This window comes from Schistocerca gregaria, chromosome 2 (assembly GCF_023897955.1).
Source record: "Schistocerca gregaria isolate iqSchGreg1 chromosome 2, iqSchGreg1.2, whole genome shotgun sequence".
NCBI classification, from domain to species: Eukaryota; Metazoa; Arthropoda; class Insecta; order Orthoptera; family Acrididae; genus Schistocerca; species Schistocerca gregaria.
In genome coordinates this window covers 101447903-101459544 of record NC_064921.1, presented here as the reverse complement: position 1 = coordinate 101459544, position 11642 = coordinate 101447903, and positions in this window count along the sequence as shown.

The following is an 11642-nucleotide window of genomic DNA, read 5'->3' as shown; positions in this document are numbered from 1 at the left end:
GGTGACAGAACCAGCTACCAGTAGTTCCGTGGGGGCTGAAACTATCTCCCTCCTGCTGTTGACTCTAACTGCTCCACTGAAAACACAGGAATGTTCCACGTCTGCTCCTCACGTGACTAGGTCCACCCAAGAACTACCGAAGAGCTGTTCGCACCATAGCCTTATCACTGTAGAGAAGCTGGGAGGGTAAACACGAGGCGGCACCTGGACGAAGCGAAGGTCAGCTTTGGGTACGTGTCCGTCACCCACTCTGGGCCACATCCAGGCTGTGCAAAAAGGCCGGTAGCCTGCATTGCCGACCCACTAAACAGCGCAACGGAGATAGACCGTAATGTCGAATTGAGACGTCTCTGGCAGGCCACGCGGTTCATATGCCACTAATTACGAAATAATGTATAGATTTGGACGTAACAGCAAAACTTAAATTAAATTAATAGTCTTAGATATACGTATATATACCTGTTTGTACCGAATATGTCACGATTTCGGAGATTGTAATGTACTGACGTTGAGAGTTGGCAATACTCTTTTAGAATTTAAAGGTTGGCTACAGCGCGCATACACAAGCTCTGGAATCTAAGATATTGTTGTCGCGCTTCGAAGCGCACGGATTAATTAGTGGCAGTTTCGAAGCCAGTGTAGGAACCCGCCTGCTGTGGTGCGCACGTGTGTTGGGCGAGGCGTCGTCGCCGAGCTGCCGTACTGCCGTGTCCGTCAGCAGCGACACAGGATTTGCTATTGAGTTGATATTTTTTATAATTTGCAGCGCGCTTATTAATTTAAAAAAAAGGGTTGGGTATGTGCGTAGCAGCAGACTGTAATTTTGATAATGATAGGAGTTGAATTCTTAAGAGAAACCATTGTTAGGTGAATAGATTAAGTATTGATTTTTGTCATTGATTTACTTTGTAATTGTCAAGGAATTGTTTCACTATGTATTTAATTAAGAAGTATTTCAGTCCTCCTCAAGAGTTTGATTAATTTGTAATATTGCTTTAATGCCACTGGAGGCAGATTTACATACAAAGCGATTGTTGAAAGAGCTTCTAGCGTTTTGTTAATTGAATGAGAAAGAATCGCTTTCAGAATATAGTTTTTGAAATAGGGAATTACTTGTTTGGGTTATCATTTATCGAGTTTAGATTTGACCAAACAATTTTTCTCGAATTATATGTACTTGTTGTAAGCAGCAGCAGCCGCAGCAACAGCAGGAGCCGCCATACAGAACATGCATTGCACTCAGCATAAGTAACAAGTTCTCTTATCTTTTTGTTAAATAATGGAATGCAGCAGATCAAGCAGTGGCAGCAGAAAGACCAAATAAGTTATTTGTTGCGCACAGGACCAATTAATAAAGAAAAGTTTATTCGATCTCTGTAATAGTAAAGTTAACAAGAGTACAAGTACGAGATTTTCAGTAGAAAACACGACATAAGGAGATAGAGCTCGCGACTTTCAACGTAAAATTGTGACAATATTCCTTCGAAATACGGGGTCTGTCTACTGCTCTCTAATTGGTTTCGAGCCCCAGCAGCAGACGCACCCTTTCTCCTGCCTCACGGCGAAAGCTGAGAACATAGCTGTAGAAAACACGATAGTACGCCACTGGCCCTGATCTATAGTTTTACCTCTTACCTCACGCCTGAATTCACTTAACCTTTTCTTGAAGGTTCTGCCAGACAGTCCCAAGGATTGTCTCTCTTGTCACTTTTCATTGGTTACCTGTAGGTATCGTCCCCAGTTGAGAAAAACTTCCGTGACTGCCGGTGGCCCTGATCTAGACATTAGCTCATACAACATGGTAATGACACTTGTATAAAAATAATCATTTCTTATATCACAAACACATTCCAGATGCAGTTCAAGATAGTCTTCGAATGTGCATGAGTCACTTAAAAGACATTTGCTAAATGTTCCGTCGAACTGAAAATTTATGACAACAAGAGGAACATTCCGTTAACATGGTGAATGAGTAATTAGATTTAAGCAAAAGTTTAATTTTTTAGCCGGCCAGTGTGGCCGAGGGGTTCTCAGCGCTTCAGTCTGGATCCGCGCGACCGCTACGGTCGCAGGTTCGAATCCTGCCTAGGACATGGACGTGTGTGATGCCCTTAGGTTAGTTAGGTTTTAGTAGTTCTAAGCTCTAGGGGACCGATGACCTCAGCTGTTAAGTCCCATAGTGCTCAGAGTCATTTTTGAATTTTTTATCTCTTCGCCGAACTTCTGGGAATGCATGGTTCTAGGCGGCTGCAGTGGCCGTGCGGTTCTAGGTGCTGCAGTCAGGAGCCGCGGGACTGCTACGGTCGCAGGTTCGAATCCTGCCTTGGGCATGGATGTGTGAGATGTCCTTAGGTTAGTTAGGTTTAAGTAGTTCTAAGTTCTAGGGGACTGATGACCTAAGATGTTAAGTCCCATAGTGCTCAGAGCCATTTGAACCATTTTATTTTGCTTGGTTCTGAATTTTAACGGAGCATGCTACTACCAGGAGGCGACACAGTTTGTGACCCACCCACATCAATATTTAACTTGCATAACATAGCGATTTCAGGATAATACTTTGTCATATGTCCATATGTACGTAGCTTGATGTCGAGCTTATATTCAGAAGACACAGAACAGTAGGAATACTTCGAGATGACAAAAGTCTTGGGAAAGCACTATGAACGTATACAGACGGCGGTAGCATCGCGCACACAAGGTATATAGGACAGTACATTGCGGAGCTGTCATGTGTGCTGAGGTGAGTCATGTGAAAAGGTTTCTCAAGAGCAGGTTTCCATACAATTATGGAAGCACGATGGGAATTAATGGACTTTGAACGCAGAATGGTTGTGGGAGGTAGAGTCATGGGACACTCCATTTCGGAAATCGTTAGGGAATTCAATATTTCGAGATCCATAGCGACAAGAGCTTACCGAGAATACCAAATTTCAGGCATTATCTCACCAAGGACAACCCAGCGGCCGACGACATTCACTTAACGACGATAGCAGCGGCCTTTGCGTAGAGTTGCCTGTGGTACTAGAAGCAGCACTTATGAAATAACCGCAGATATCAGTGTGGGATGTACGATGAAAGTATCCGTCAGGGCAGTGCGGCGAAATTTGGCACTAATGTGCTATGTCAGCAGGCGACCGACGCGAGTGCCTTTGCCAACACACCGTTACAATGTCGAGTCCTCCTTGTGCCATATTTCTAACTGTGTCAGTCAATTTGCCAAGTATTACTATGACAAGGCCATCTGCGTATCTTTGGCAGAAGCATTGTCTGGAATTTAGTTGCTCAATGACTTCTTCACTACTAGATTCAAAAATAAAGAAGACGGAACGACCCCATGTGCCCAGCCTCTAGTGGTGTTAATCACCATCTTTTCACTCATCACAGTAGCCTCTACCTTCCTTTCATTAACCATGGCCCTGGTCCACCTACATATAGTGGTCCCTAGGTCATACACCATGGAATTGAATGTAGTGTTACTGAAGGCCCACTCGATATCCAGGAAGGTGCAGAGGGCCATTTCTTAGAAGTGAAGGGATTTCTCCACCATCCCAAAGAGTTGGTGGAGAGCTGTCTCACATGATTTACCTGGTTGATATGCATGTTGGTTTGCATGTATATGGGCCCTAATTAGCCTCCACTCCCCCGTGTATACATTAACCAGTCTTTCCAGTGTTTTGAGAGTGAAGAAGAAAAGACTGATGGTCTCATATCCTTGGCCTTGGTATGATCAATTCTCCCTGGCTTTGGAATGAAGACAACCTTCATTGCCCTCCAAGCATTGGGAATGATTTCTACTGCTAGGCTAAACCTGAATAATCTGCATAGCACCCTTATGAGATTCTCTCCTGTCTGTTCCAGAAGATCTGGGCCAGGTGACTTCAACAGTTGGAATGCTCCTGCCGCCCATTGGCTTTTATTCAAGTCCACACACTCCTTGGGCGATTCCCAGTTCTCTCTTCGAGTGTCTGAGAACCATTGTCTCTACAAGATCACATTCTGGTCTGTATTGTCCAACAGAGCATATTGAGGAAAGCGAGTTTTGAGGAGCAGTTCCAGCGTCTCATATTATGTCTTTGTATGCTCAAGCATGTACAGTGCAAGGCGTTACTGATTTGTTTGACTGATGGGGCTCATAAGTATTATACCACCTACTGCACTCCCCTGACTTAAGCCATTGTAAGTCCAACTCGATTTCGAAACTGAAGGGAACACTTCACGCCATTTGCTTCAGAATAGACCGCGCTACTCGAACTGTCAAACTGGTTCTAAAAATTTCTTATGTTTATGTGACAACTTCAAATAAATCGATAGGTGTTATGCAATGCAAAATGTGTAAAAAAATTACTAAACACTCATTCTGGAACTTCGAGAGTGATATGACATAAAAAAATGGTTCAAATGTCTCTGACCACTATGGGACTTAACATCTGAGGTCATCAGTACCCTAGAATAAAAAGGTTCAAATGTGTGTGAAATCTTATAGGACTTAACTACTAAGGTCATCAGTACCTAAGCTTACACACTACTTAACCTAAATTATCCTAAGGACAAACACACACATCCATGCCCGAGGGAAGACTCGAACCTCCGCCGGTACCAGCCGCACAGTCCATGACTGCAGCGCGGTAGACCGCTCGGCTAATCCCGCGCTCAGTCCCCTGGAGTTAGAACTGCTTAAACCTAACTAACCTAAGTACATCACACACATCCATGCCCGAGGTGGGATTCGAACCTGCGACTGTAGTAGCAGCACTGTTCCGGACTGAAGCACCTAGAACAGCGGCCGGCTGTTCGAACTGTCAACTCAACTGGCACTGCTAAGAGTATCCTACGACTTCCATATCGCTGGCAATGGGTTATACACAATGCTGGTGACTACTTTGAAGCTCAGTAAAACTTTGAAACACGTATCTATTTTGTACGAGCTGTAAATAAATACTTGTCACTATTAAAGTTCCAACCCTCGTATGTAAATTATTCTACTAAATTAATCGGTTATTTACTTATTGAATACATAAGTTTTCAACGTCAAAACTGTACACAGTGAAGAAAAATTCTCGCTCTCCTTCTTTACCGAAAGTACAATAACGTCTGCAACAAAAATTAGTCCTGTGCGTATTTTCTGTAGAAATTGAACGTCACAGGATGTCGATTTGGGAACGCAGTACTCACGTGTAAGGCAAGAATCTCCTCTCAGTATTCCGTTGCTGCGATAGCCAGTTAGTGCATGTGGGAGACGGAGCACCAGTTTTACAGCGAGCAACACACTGCTTCGTTTCTTGGTGTAGCTTCCCAATCATAAGAACAGTGAAGATGTCTTTCATATGGGTAATAACATTGAGGCGTAGCTTTAAGGGGAATGGTGTAAATTGGTCTCTGTTCTCATTTTGAAACTGCCGCAAGTAAATTAGAATAATGAGCAAATTTGCGTTTTTCATATCGATGACGTTACAAAAAGAGTTTTTTGTGAAATCTGTCAATGTTACCAGTACATTTAAGCACGATGATGGCTCAGTACGCAAAGTGGCAAATACTCGTGGTGGTTCAAGTTACGATTTGTCATAATTTACAATTTACCCTTCGAAGTTCCATCACATATAATTCGAAACACTCTGAAGTTTTATGCCACTGTCTATGATGTATAAGAGAATTCACTCACAAGGAAACGCCTGTATGGTTAACAAAACGGAATCATGGTAACTGCAATGAATTTACAGAAGCATGTCCTGCCCTCTCTGTTTATTTGTAGGCACAGAGTTGATGTAGCATACGATACTCGGCCGTTCTTGTTCACTCTGAAACGCAACGGAGCATTTGAGGAATTGTAGTAAGCGCAAAAGGCTAACTTGACTTCGTTATAAAATTGGCTACGAGGTTGTCAGTGGGTACCCACCCATTTTGTCAAGTCAAGAGATCAAGAGAATCATGTGGAACTAGCAGAAGAAATGACTAATAAAGCGAAAACGGAAGCAGTTAAAATAGAGAGCACATCAAAACTAGCTCTACCAAAAACTTAATGTGATCCAACAGTTTTATGGAAGCTCGTTTGAGCGAGCTGACAGGAACAAATATGGAAGCGAGTAGCGTCGAACAATCTGATTAAGATCAGCAAGCAATACATGAATTGCGCATTCCCTGTACCCCTGATCAAGAATTAAGTGCGTCATCAATAACTTGAAAAGGAGAACGAAATTGTGGAAAACACGAAAGAGGAATAAATGATTAAAGACGCATAAGTTCCAAACAAATTCGAGTAAATGCTGGTGCAGATGTAGCTGAGTCGGAGGACTCTGAAGTGCAGAAATTTCTGTGACTAGTATAGCAGAAGACAACGTCGTGATAGGAAAGGAAAGGTCGCTCTCAGCAGTAGCTTCCATGGGAGGAACCAGAAACAGAGAACGAATAACGTCGTCACAAGAACAGGTAAAGTTTTTGAGAAAGGGTACTGACGGTTCAGATGTTAACAAAAAGAAACATAAAGCAGGAAACAAAAATCGAATAGGTGCATGAGTTAATGTTGTGCACGCAAGTGAGTTTGAGGATACAAATAAATATCTTTCGTAAATAGTGATCCTAGGTGGATGAACGTCAACGCTCCCTTAAAGATTTTAATTATTCTATTGAAATTCATCCCCAGATGCGCTGTGATGTGAGAGCAGACCTACACGATTGTCACAATAAATGTAAGTAATCAGTAAGTTATATATACCACTACTTGTCGTTTCCTTCATTTTTATACTGATGACGTAACTCTCTTCGCCAGGACTGGCTGAAAGTAAAGTAATTAGTAAATTAAAAATATCACTACTTGCCGTTTTCCATCATTTTTGTACTGATGACGTATCTCTCTTCGCCAGGACTGGTTGTACTGGTTCAGGTTTACCAGCGAGAGAATTTTTAAAAATCGAATTGATTCAGGCAGTGGAAATTCTCGACTTGTTTTTGATAGTCTAATAGTATACATGTATGTAATCTAGGTGAGTTGATAAAACAAGAAGCAGTTCAGAGGGGGCAGTAATAGTATAGATTGACATATTGGTATTATATACGACATGTGAATGATATTTGACCATTTATACAGTGCTAATAGTGTGAAACCGAAGCCTGTAGTAATAACGAAGAACAGTTAAATTGCTGCGTATAATGAAGTCGGACATAAAATATCGAAGAGAGTTCCTCCACAGATCATGAACCCCGTAAGGTTGACGATGTTTGGCCTGAAAGTTTCGAAGTAAATGGTGCTAACGTCCACCATCTCCAGTGTGTCGGATGTGGACACAGCCAGCGTTCTGCCCAAGTCAGACCTCACTGCGGTAGGTCCTCCTGGAGTAAAACTGATGTATAATTCTTAACGGACTAAGTTATCTAAGAAAAAAAGGTCAGCCACATTTTACGCACTAACAGGTTTGATACAAATGTCCTGGTACTACTGACCTTTTTAACATAACGCTCTATTACCTTGATATCCAAAGCTTTTCGCATCTCTCCCTACCAGACATGCTGACGTAGGTTTCCTCTGATTTCAGGTGAATCGGTTAATGCAAATGCCTAAATGGTTCCTTCGAAAACGGTTGGACAATTTACTTCCACATCCTTTCGCAATCACTACCTAAGACTCATATCAGAGGACATAGTCGTCTATGCGAGTCTAACTAGGAACGCCTTCAATGTAAGGTCGCAGAAGGTCAATGATATTTCCCGCATTCGATGCCCCACATATTGTCGACCATACAACCACAGTACAGGCTGCTAATGGGAACACTGGATGGAACTAGTAGTATCCAATAGCGAGCCCAGCACGAGGCTGTGTAGCGTAGATGGACTGCTTAGTCGACGAGTAACTCAAAACAGTTGTAAGTAGCTCTCTGTATTCATTTATGAACTGAACTGTTACTGATCTGACTGCAACCTGACTCTGTATTAAATGCTCAAACGGAAATAAAACAGTCATCTGGCAATAATTAAAATTTCCACTTAACTGAGTACTTGAAAACATCGTTGCAGATTTCTCGAAAGCACATCAGCGAACAGCAAGCAGATAGAGGCTAAGTTAGATTTCTGTTTCTAAATACACATTCAAAGTGTTGCATGTGGTAATGCATAATGATAAAAAGTGGGGTGGGGAGAGTAATTATTGCTATGAAATTATATTCCTAGACAATGATTTTGGAATGAAATATATATTCAAAAAGACTGAGTAATACTTAGCGTGATCTGTACACATAACATTGGTCTCAACAATTCTATGGTTAACAAAGTGAATAATGATTTAAAAATGGCTGAAAGTTAACAGATAATTTCTACAAAAGTCAGGCAGATTAATTAATTATATAATTATTAATTAATTAATTAATATGCAAATCCACGACTCAGGGAAATGGGGTGGTCTTTCTCTCAACTCTGAGCATTTAGATAGCTGATACTTGTGCAGTACTGTAGTCTTACCTCAAACATATTTTCTTAAAAAATTACGACATTATTCAAAATATATTGTCCTTTCACCTTTCAATGTGTACATGATGTTCATCCTTGCTGTCTTTTCTTCATCTAACAAATACGGTCACAAGTCCACACAGCACTATTAAATACGTCCGTAACCTACCACACTTCCACTGTGCACAGGCAAAGACTGTGTCACGGCAAGACCAAGGCTTGTTCAACAGTAGCGTAGCTTGCTCTCTGTCTGACGTGCATGTCGAGGACATACAAAAAGGAAAAGTCATGACCATCTCAAGTATCCTCCACTTTCCCCCGGTAGAATTTCATACGGGGTGCTTTCAGGTGGGAATGGGATGGGGATAAAATTCTATACCTTATGAATGGGAGGACACGAATCATGACAGAAATACAATGAGTTAAAATAGTTTTACAAGTATATGAGTTAAAGAACTAAAAGCAAAATAATTCTAGAGGGACATGTGACTGGTTAATCAACAGAATTCATCACTCGTTTAATTTTTTATGATTTCTATAAGAACAAACTGAACAGGGATATTTTAAACGTTTGTATGCTACATTTTGTATTAAAGAACTACACTTATGTAACACACAGTAAGTAGGTTGGGATCTGTATCACATAAGACCCGCAATTCTGAAACAGTCGTCATGGCGGTATCAGCATTAATTTGCGCGTTGAAAGTAGGTAGATGAGTATCCTTGTCTCAAACGACCGAACTTTCTTTAGCTCGTTGCAATAATGTGACTGTTTGGGACCCTGTATGGCAGCAGACTCAGTGAAGCTAAGCACATTTCTTAGCTGATAAGTCAACACACACAAAAAACTGTAAAATGTAGTATTATGGGCTTGAATCAGACTGTAGAGTCATTGAGGACTCCAAAGCCATCTCTTAGGATCGAAGAGTTTCTTATAAAAGTCAATTATAGCTAGTAACAATGAAGTATACCAACATATGACACACAGTATTTCTGTATAATCAACAGACATATTTCTTCTGCCATGGCAAGTCTCAATCATTTGTGGTGAATTTACAGTCTCTTACATTTACAATGTACAATTACCTACATTAACACAGGAGTAATATGTTGTTATATAGTTGTCTCTATGAAGTGCACATGCGGCGCAATGGCAATAACATATTTCTATGTCTATAAGAAAGTACAGAAACATCTGACAAGTAAATCATGTGAAACAGTGTACAGTAGTCGGAACGATAGATAACAATTATAACAGCTGCCAAATGACTACAGATTGTTCTAAACGCTTTGGAATAATATGTGTGCATACAATCCGTAATAAAATACCAAAAATTATAAGGAATCACGTAGAAAGAAATATGTAAGGATACTGATCACACACAAGAAATAAACACATATGGGTAGTTGTCACAAATACAAATAAGAACATAAATATATTTAGGAGCAACATGGATTATGAACTGAGGTTCATATCAAAGAATAAGCAGTCGGTCAAACGTCAGTCTGTTTATACCTAATATGAACAGTAACTATCATGCTATATAGTTATTTTTCATCCTTTAGTTCGTGCACCTTTTACCATTCTGCATATAATTTCATTAAACTATCAAGAAATTACCACTTATTACTGTACTCCTTGCTTCTTTATGTCATATAGTTCATAATTTCTCACGAATTCATATCATTTATCTCCATTGCCCTATCTAACCATTTCTCATCTTTGCCCCAACTAGGCATTTCTCATTTCACGCTCACCTCTGTAATCATTTCTTTCCTTTTTCTTACCTTTTTCTCTTTGTTTCCTCTTTACATCTTACATATTTTAAATGACTTATGAGCACTCCCTACAGCAATATACTTAACGTTATTATTACACTAATGGTGCTGCATCCTATACTAACAATTTATATAGATAATGTGCGTTATGAAGAAACTTAGTAAATGACTTAAGTGCAAAAGGCAAATAAAACCTCAGAATTTCTTAAGTTAAAGTAGTGCATGTTATATTGTCACATCAAACGAAAATATATGAAGACAGTTTGCAATGTCACACATGTTAGTAGAATAATAGGTGTTAAAGAATCTTACCCTACCCCTATCCCATGACAAAAAAAATTAAAGCTGGAAAGTAAAACAATCGTCATATAAAGCTGAAAAGTAAGAAAAACATCATTATGTCCGACGTACATCCTATGTCTTCTTTCTCTTATCAAGTGTATTGTCTGTCTATAGCATCGTGAGTCATGAGTTGCATCTTCACTTCCCAAGAATTTAAAATTTCCCAAACGTTTCATATGTTTGTAAAGTTTACTGTTAAACAAAAAAATGCGGATTAGATCTGCAGAATTCAGTAGAAGTTAAATTTTGGGAGCATATAGCTACATAAAGATCGGAAAACGCTAGATAATTAAGAACTGCTATTCTGAGTTGGCTTACCGGCAGGAAGTGAACCAGCGTTGGGAGAAATTTTAGGCTTCGATGTACGTGCCCAGAGACAGTGTAGACTGCAACTTTAAGGCTGCAGTCCAGCATTGTCTCTGAGCTCGTACGTCGATGTCTACTAACGATGATGCACTCTGATGGTATAAATCTGAAGAAATACAAATGTTGTTTTCTGAAATCAATAATACCTGTTACCTTATCCTGACAAGCTGCAGAATCATAACGAACAACTTATGATTAGTATACGAGTCTCTAAAGAAAAATATACACTCTGGTGAACTGAACTCCTCTGTAACACTGGCTACAGTAATTTAATTTGGTCATGTAGTCGTATAGATGCTTTGACCTTTTATACCTGTAGATTATATCGAAAAAACGCCACTCACAAACGTAAACATTATTCTGTGTGTCCACCCATCAAATAAAAATAGTTTTTTTACGATTAAGGGTGTAAGTGTTTGCTGTGACCATTAAAGCAATTTAGTTTTATAGAAAAAAAGCAACAGTAGCTGATGATTCATGACTCGGGGACTGAAAATATCACAGGCCGAATATATACGGTACAGAGAGAGATCGTCTGGAATATGTTCGTAGCCGGGTAAGAGCAGATCCACCTTCTAATATGAGACACATATATCCTACCAGCTGCCTCCATTGTCCTAGTCTCCATCTATGATCTGTCATCGGAACAAGACACCCTCGACAAATTTAAATTTCTTTCATTGTAAGTATTTACATATTTAGCGTGAGATCAATTTCTCGTA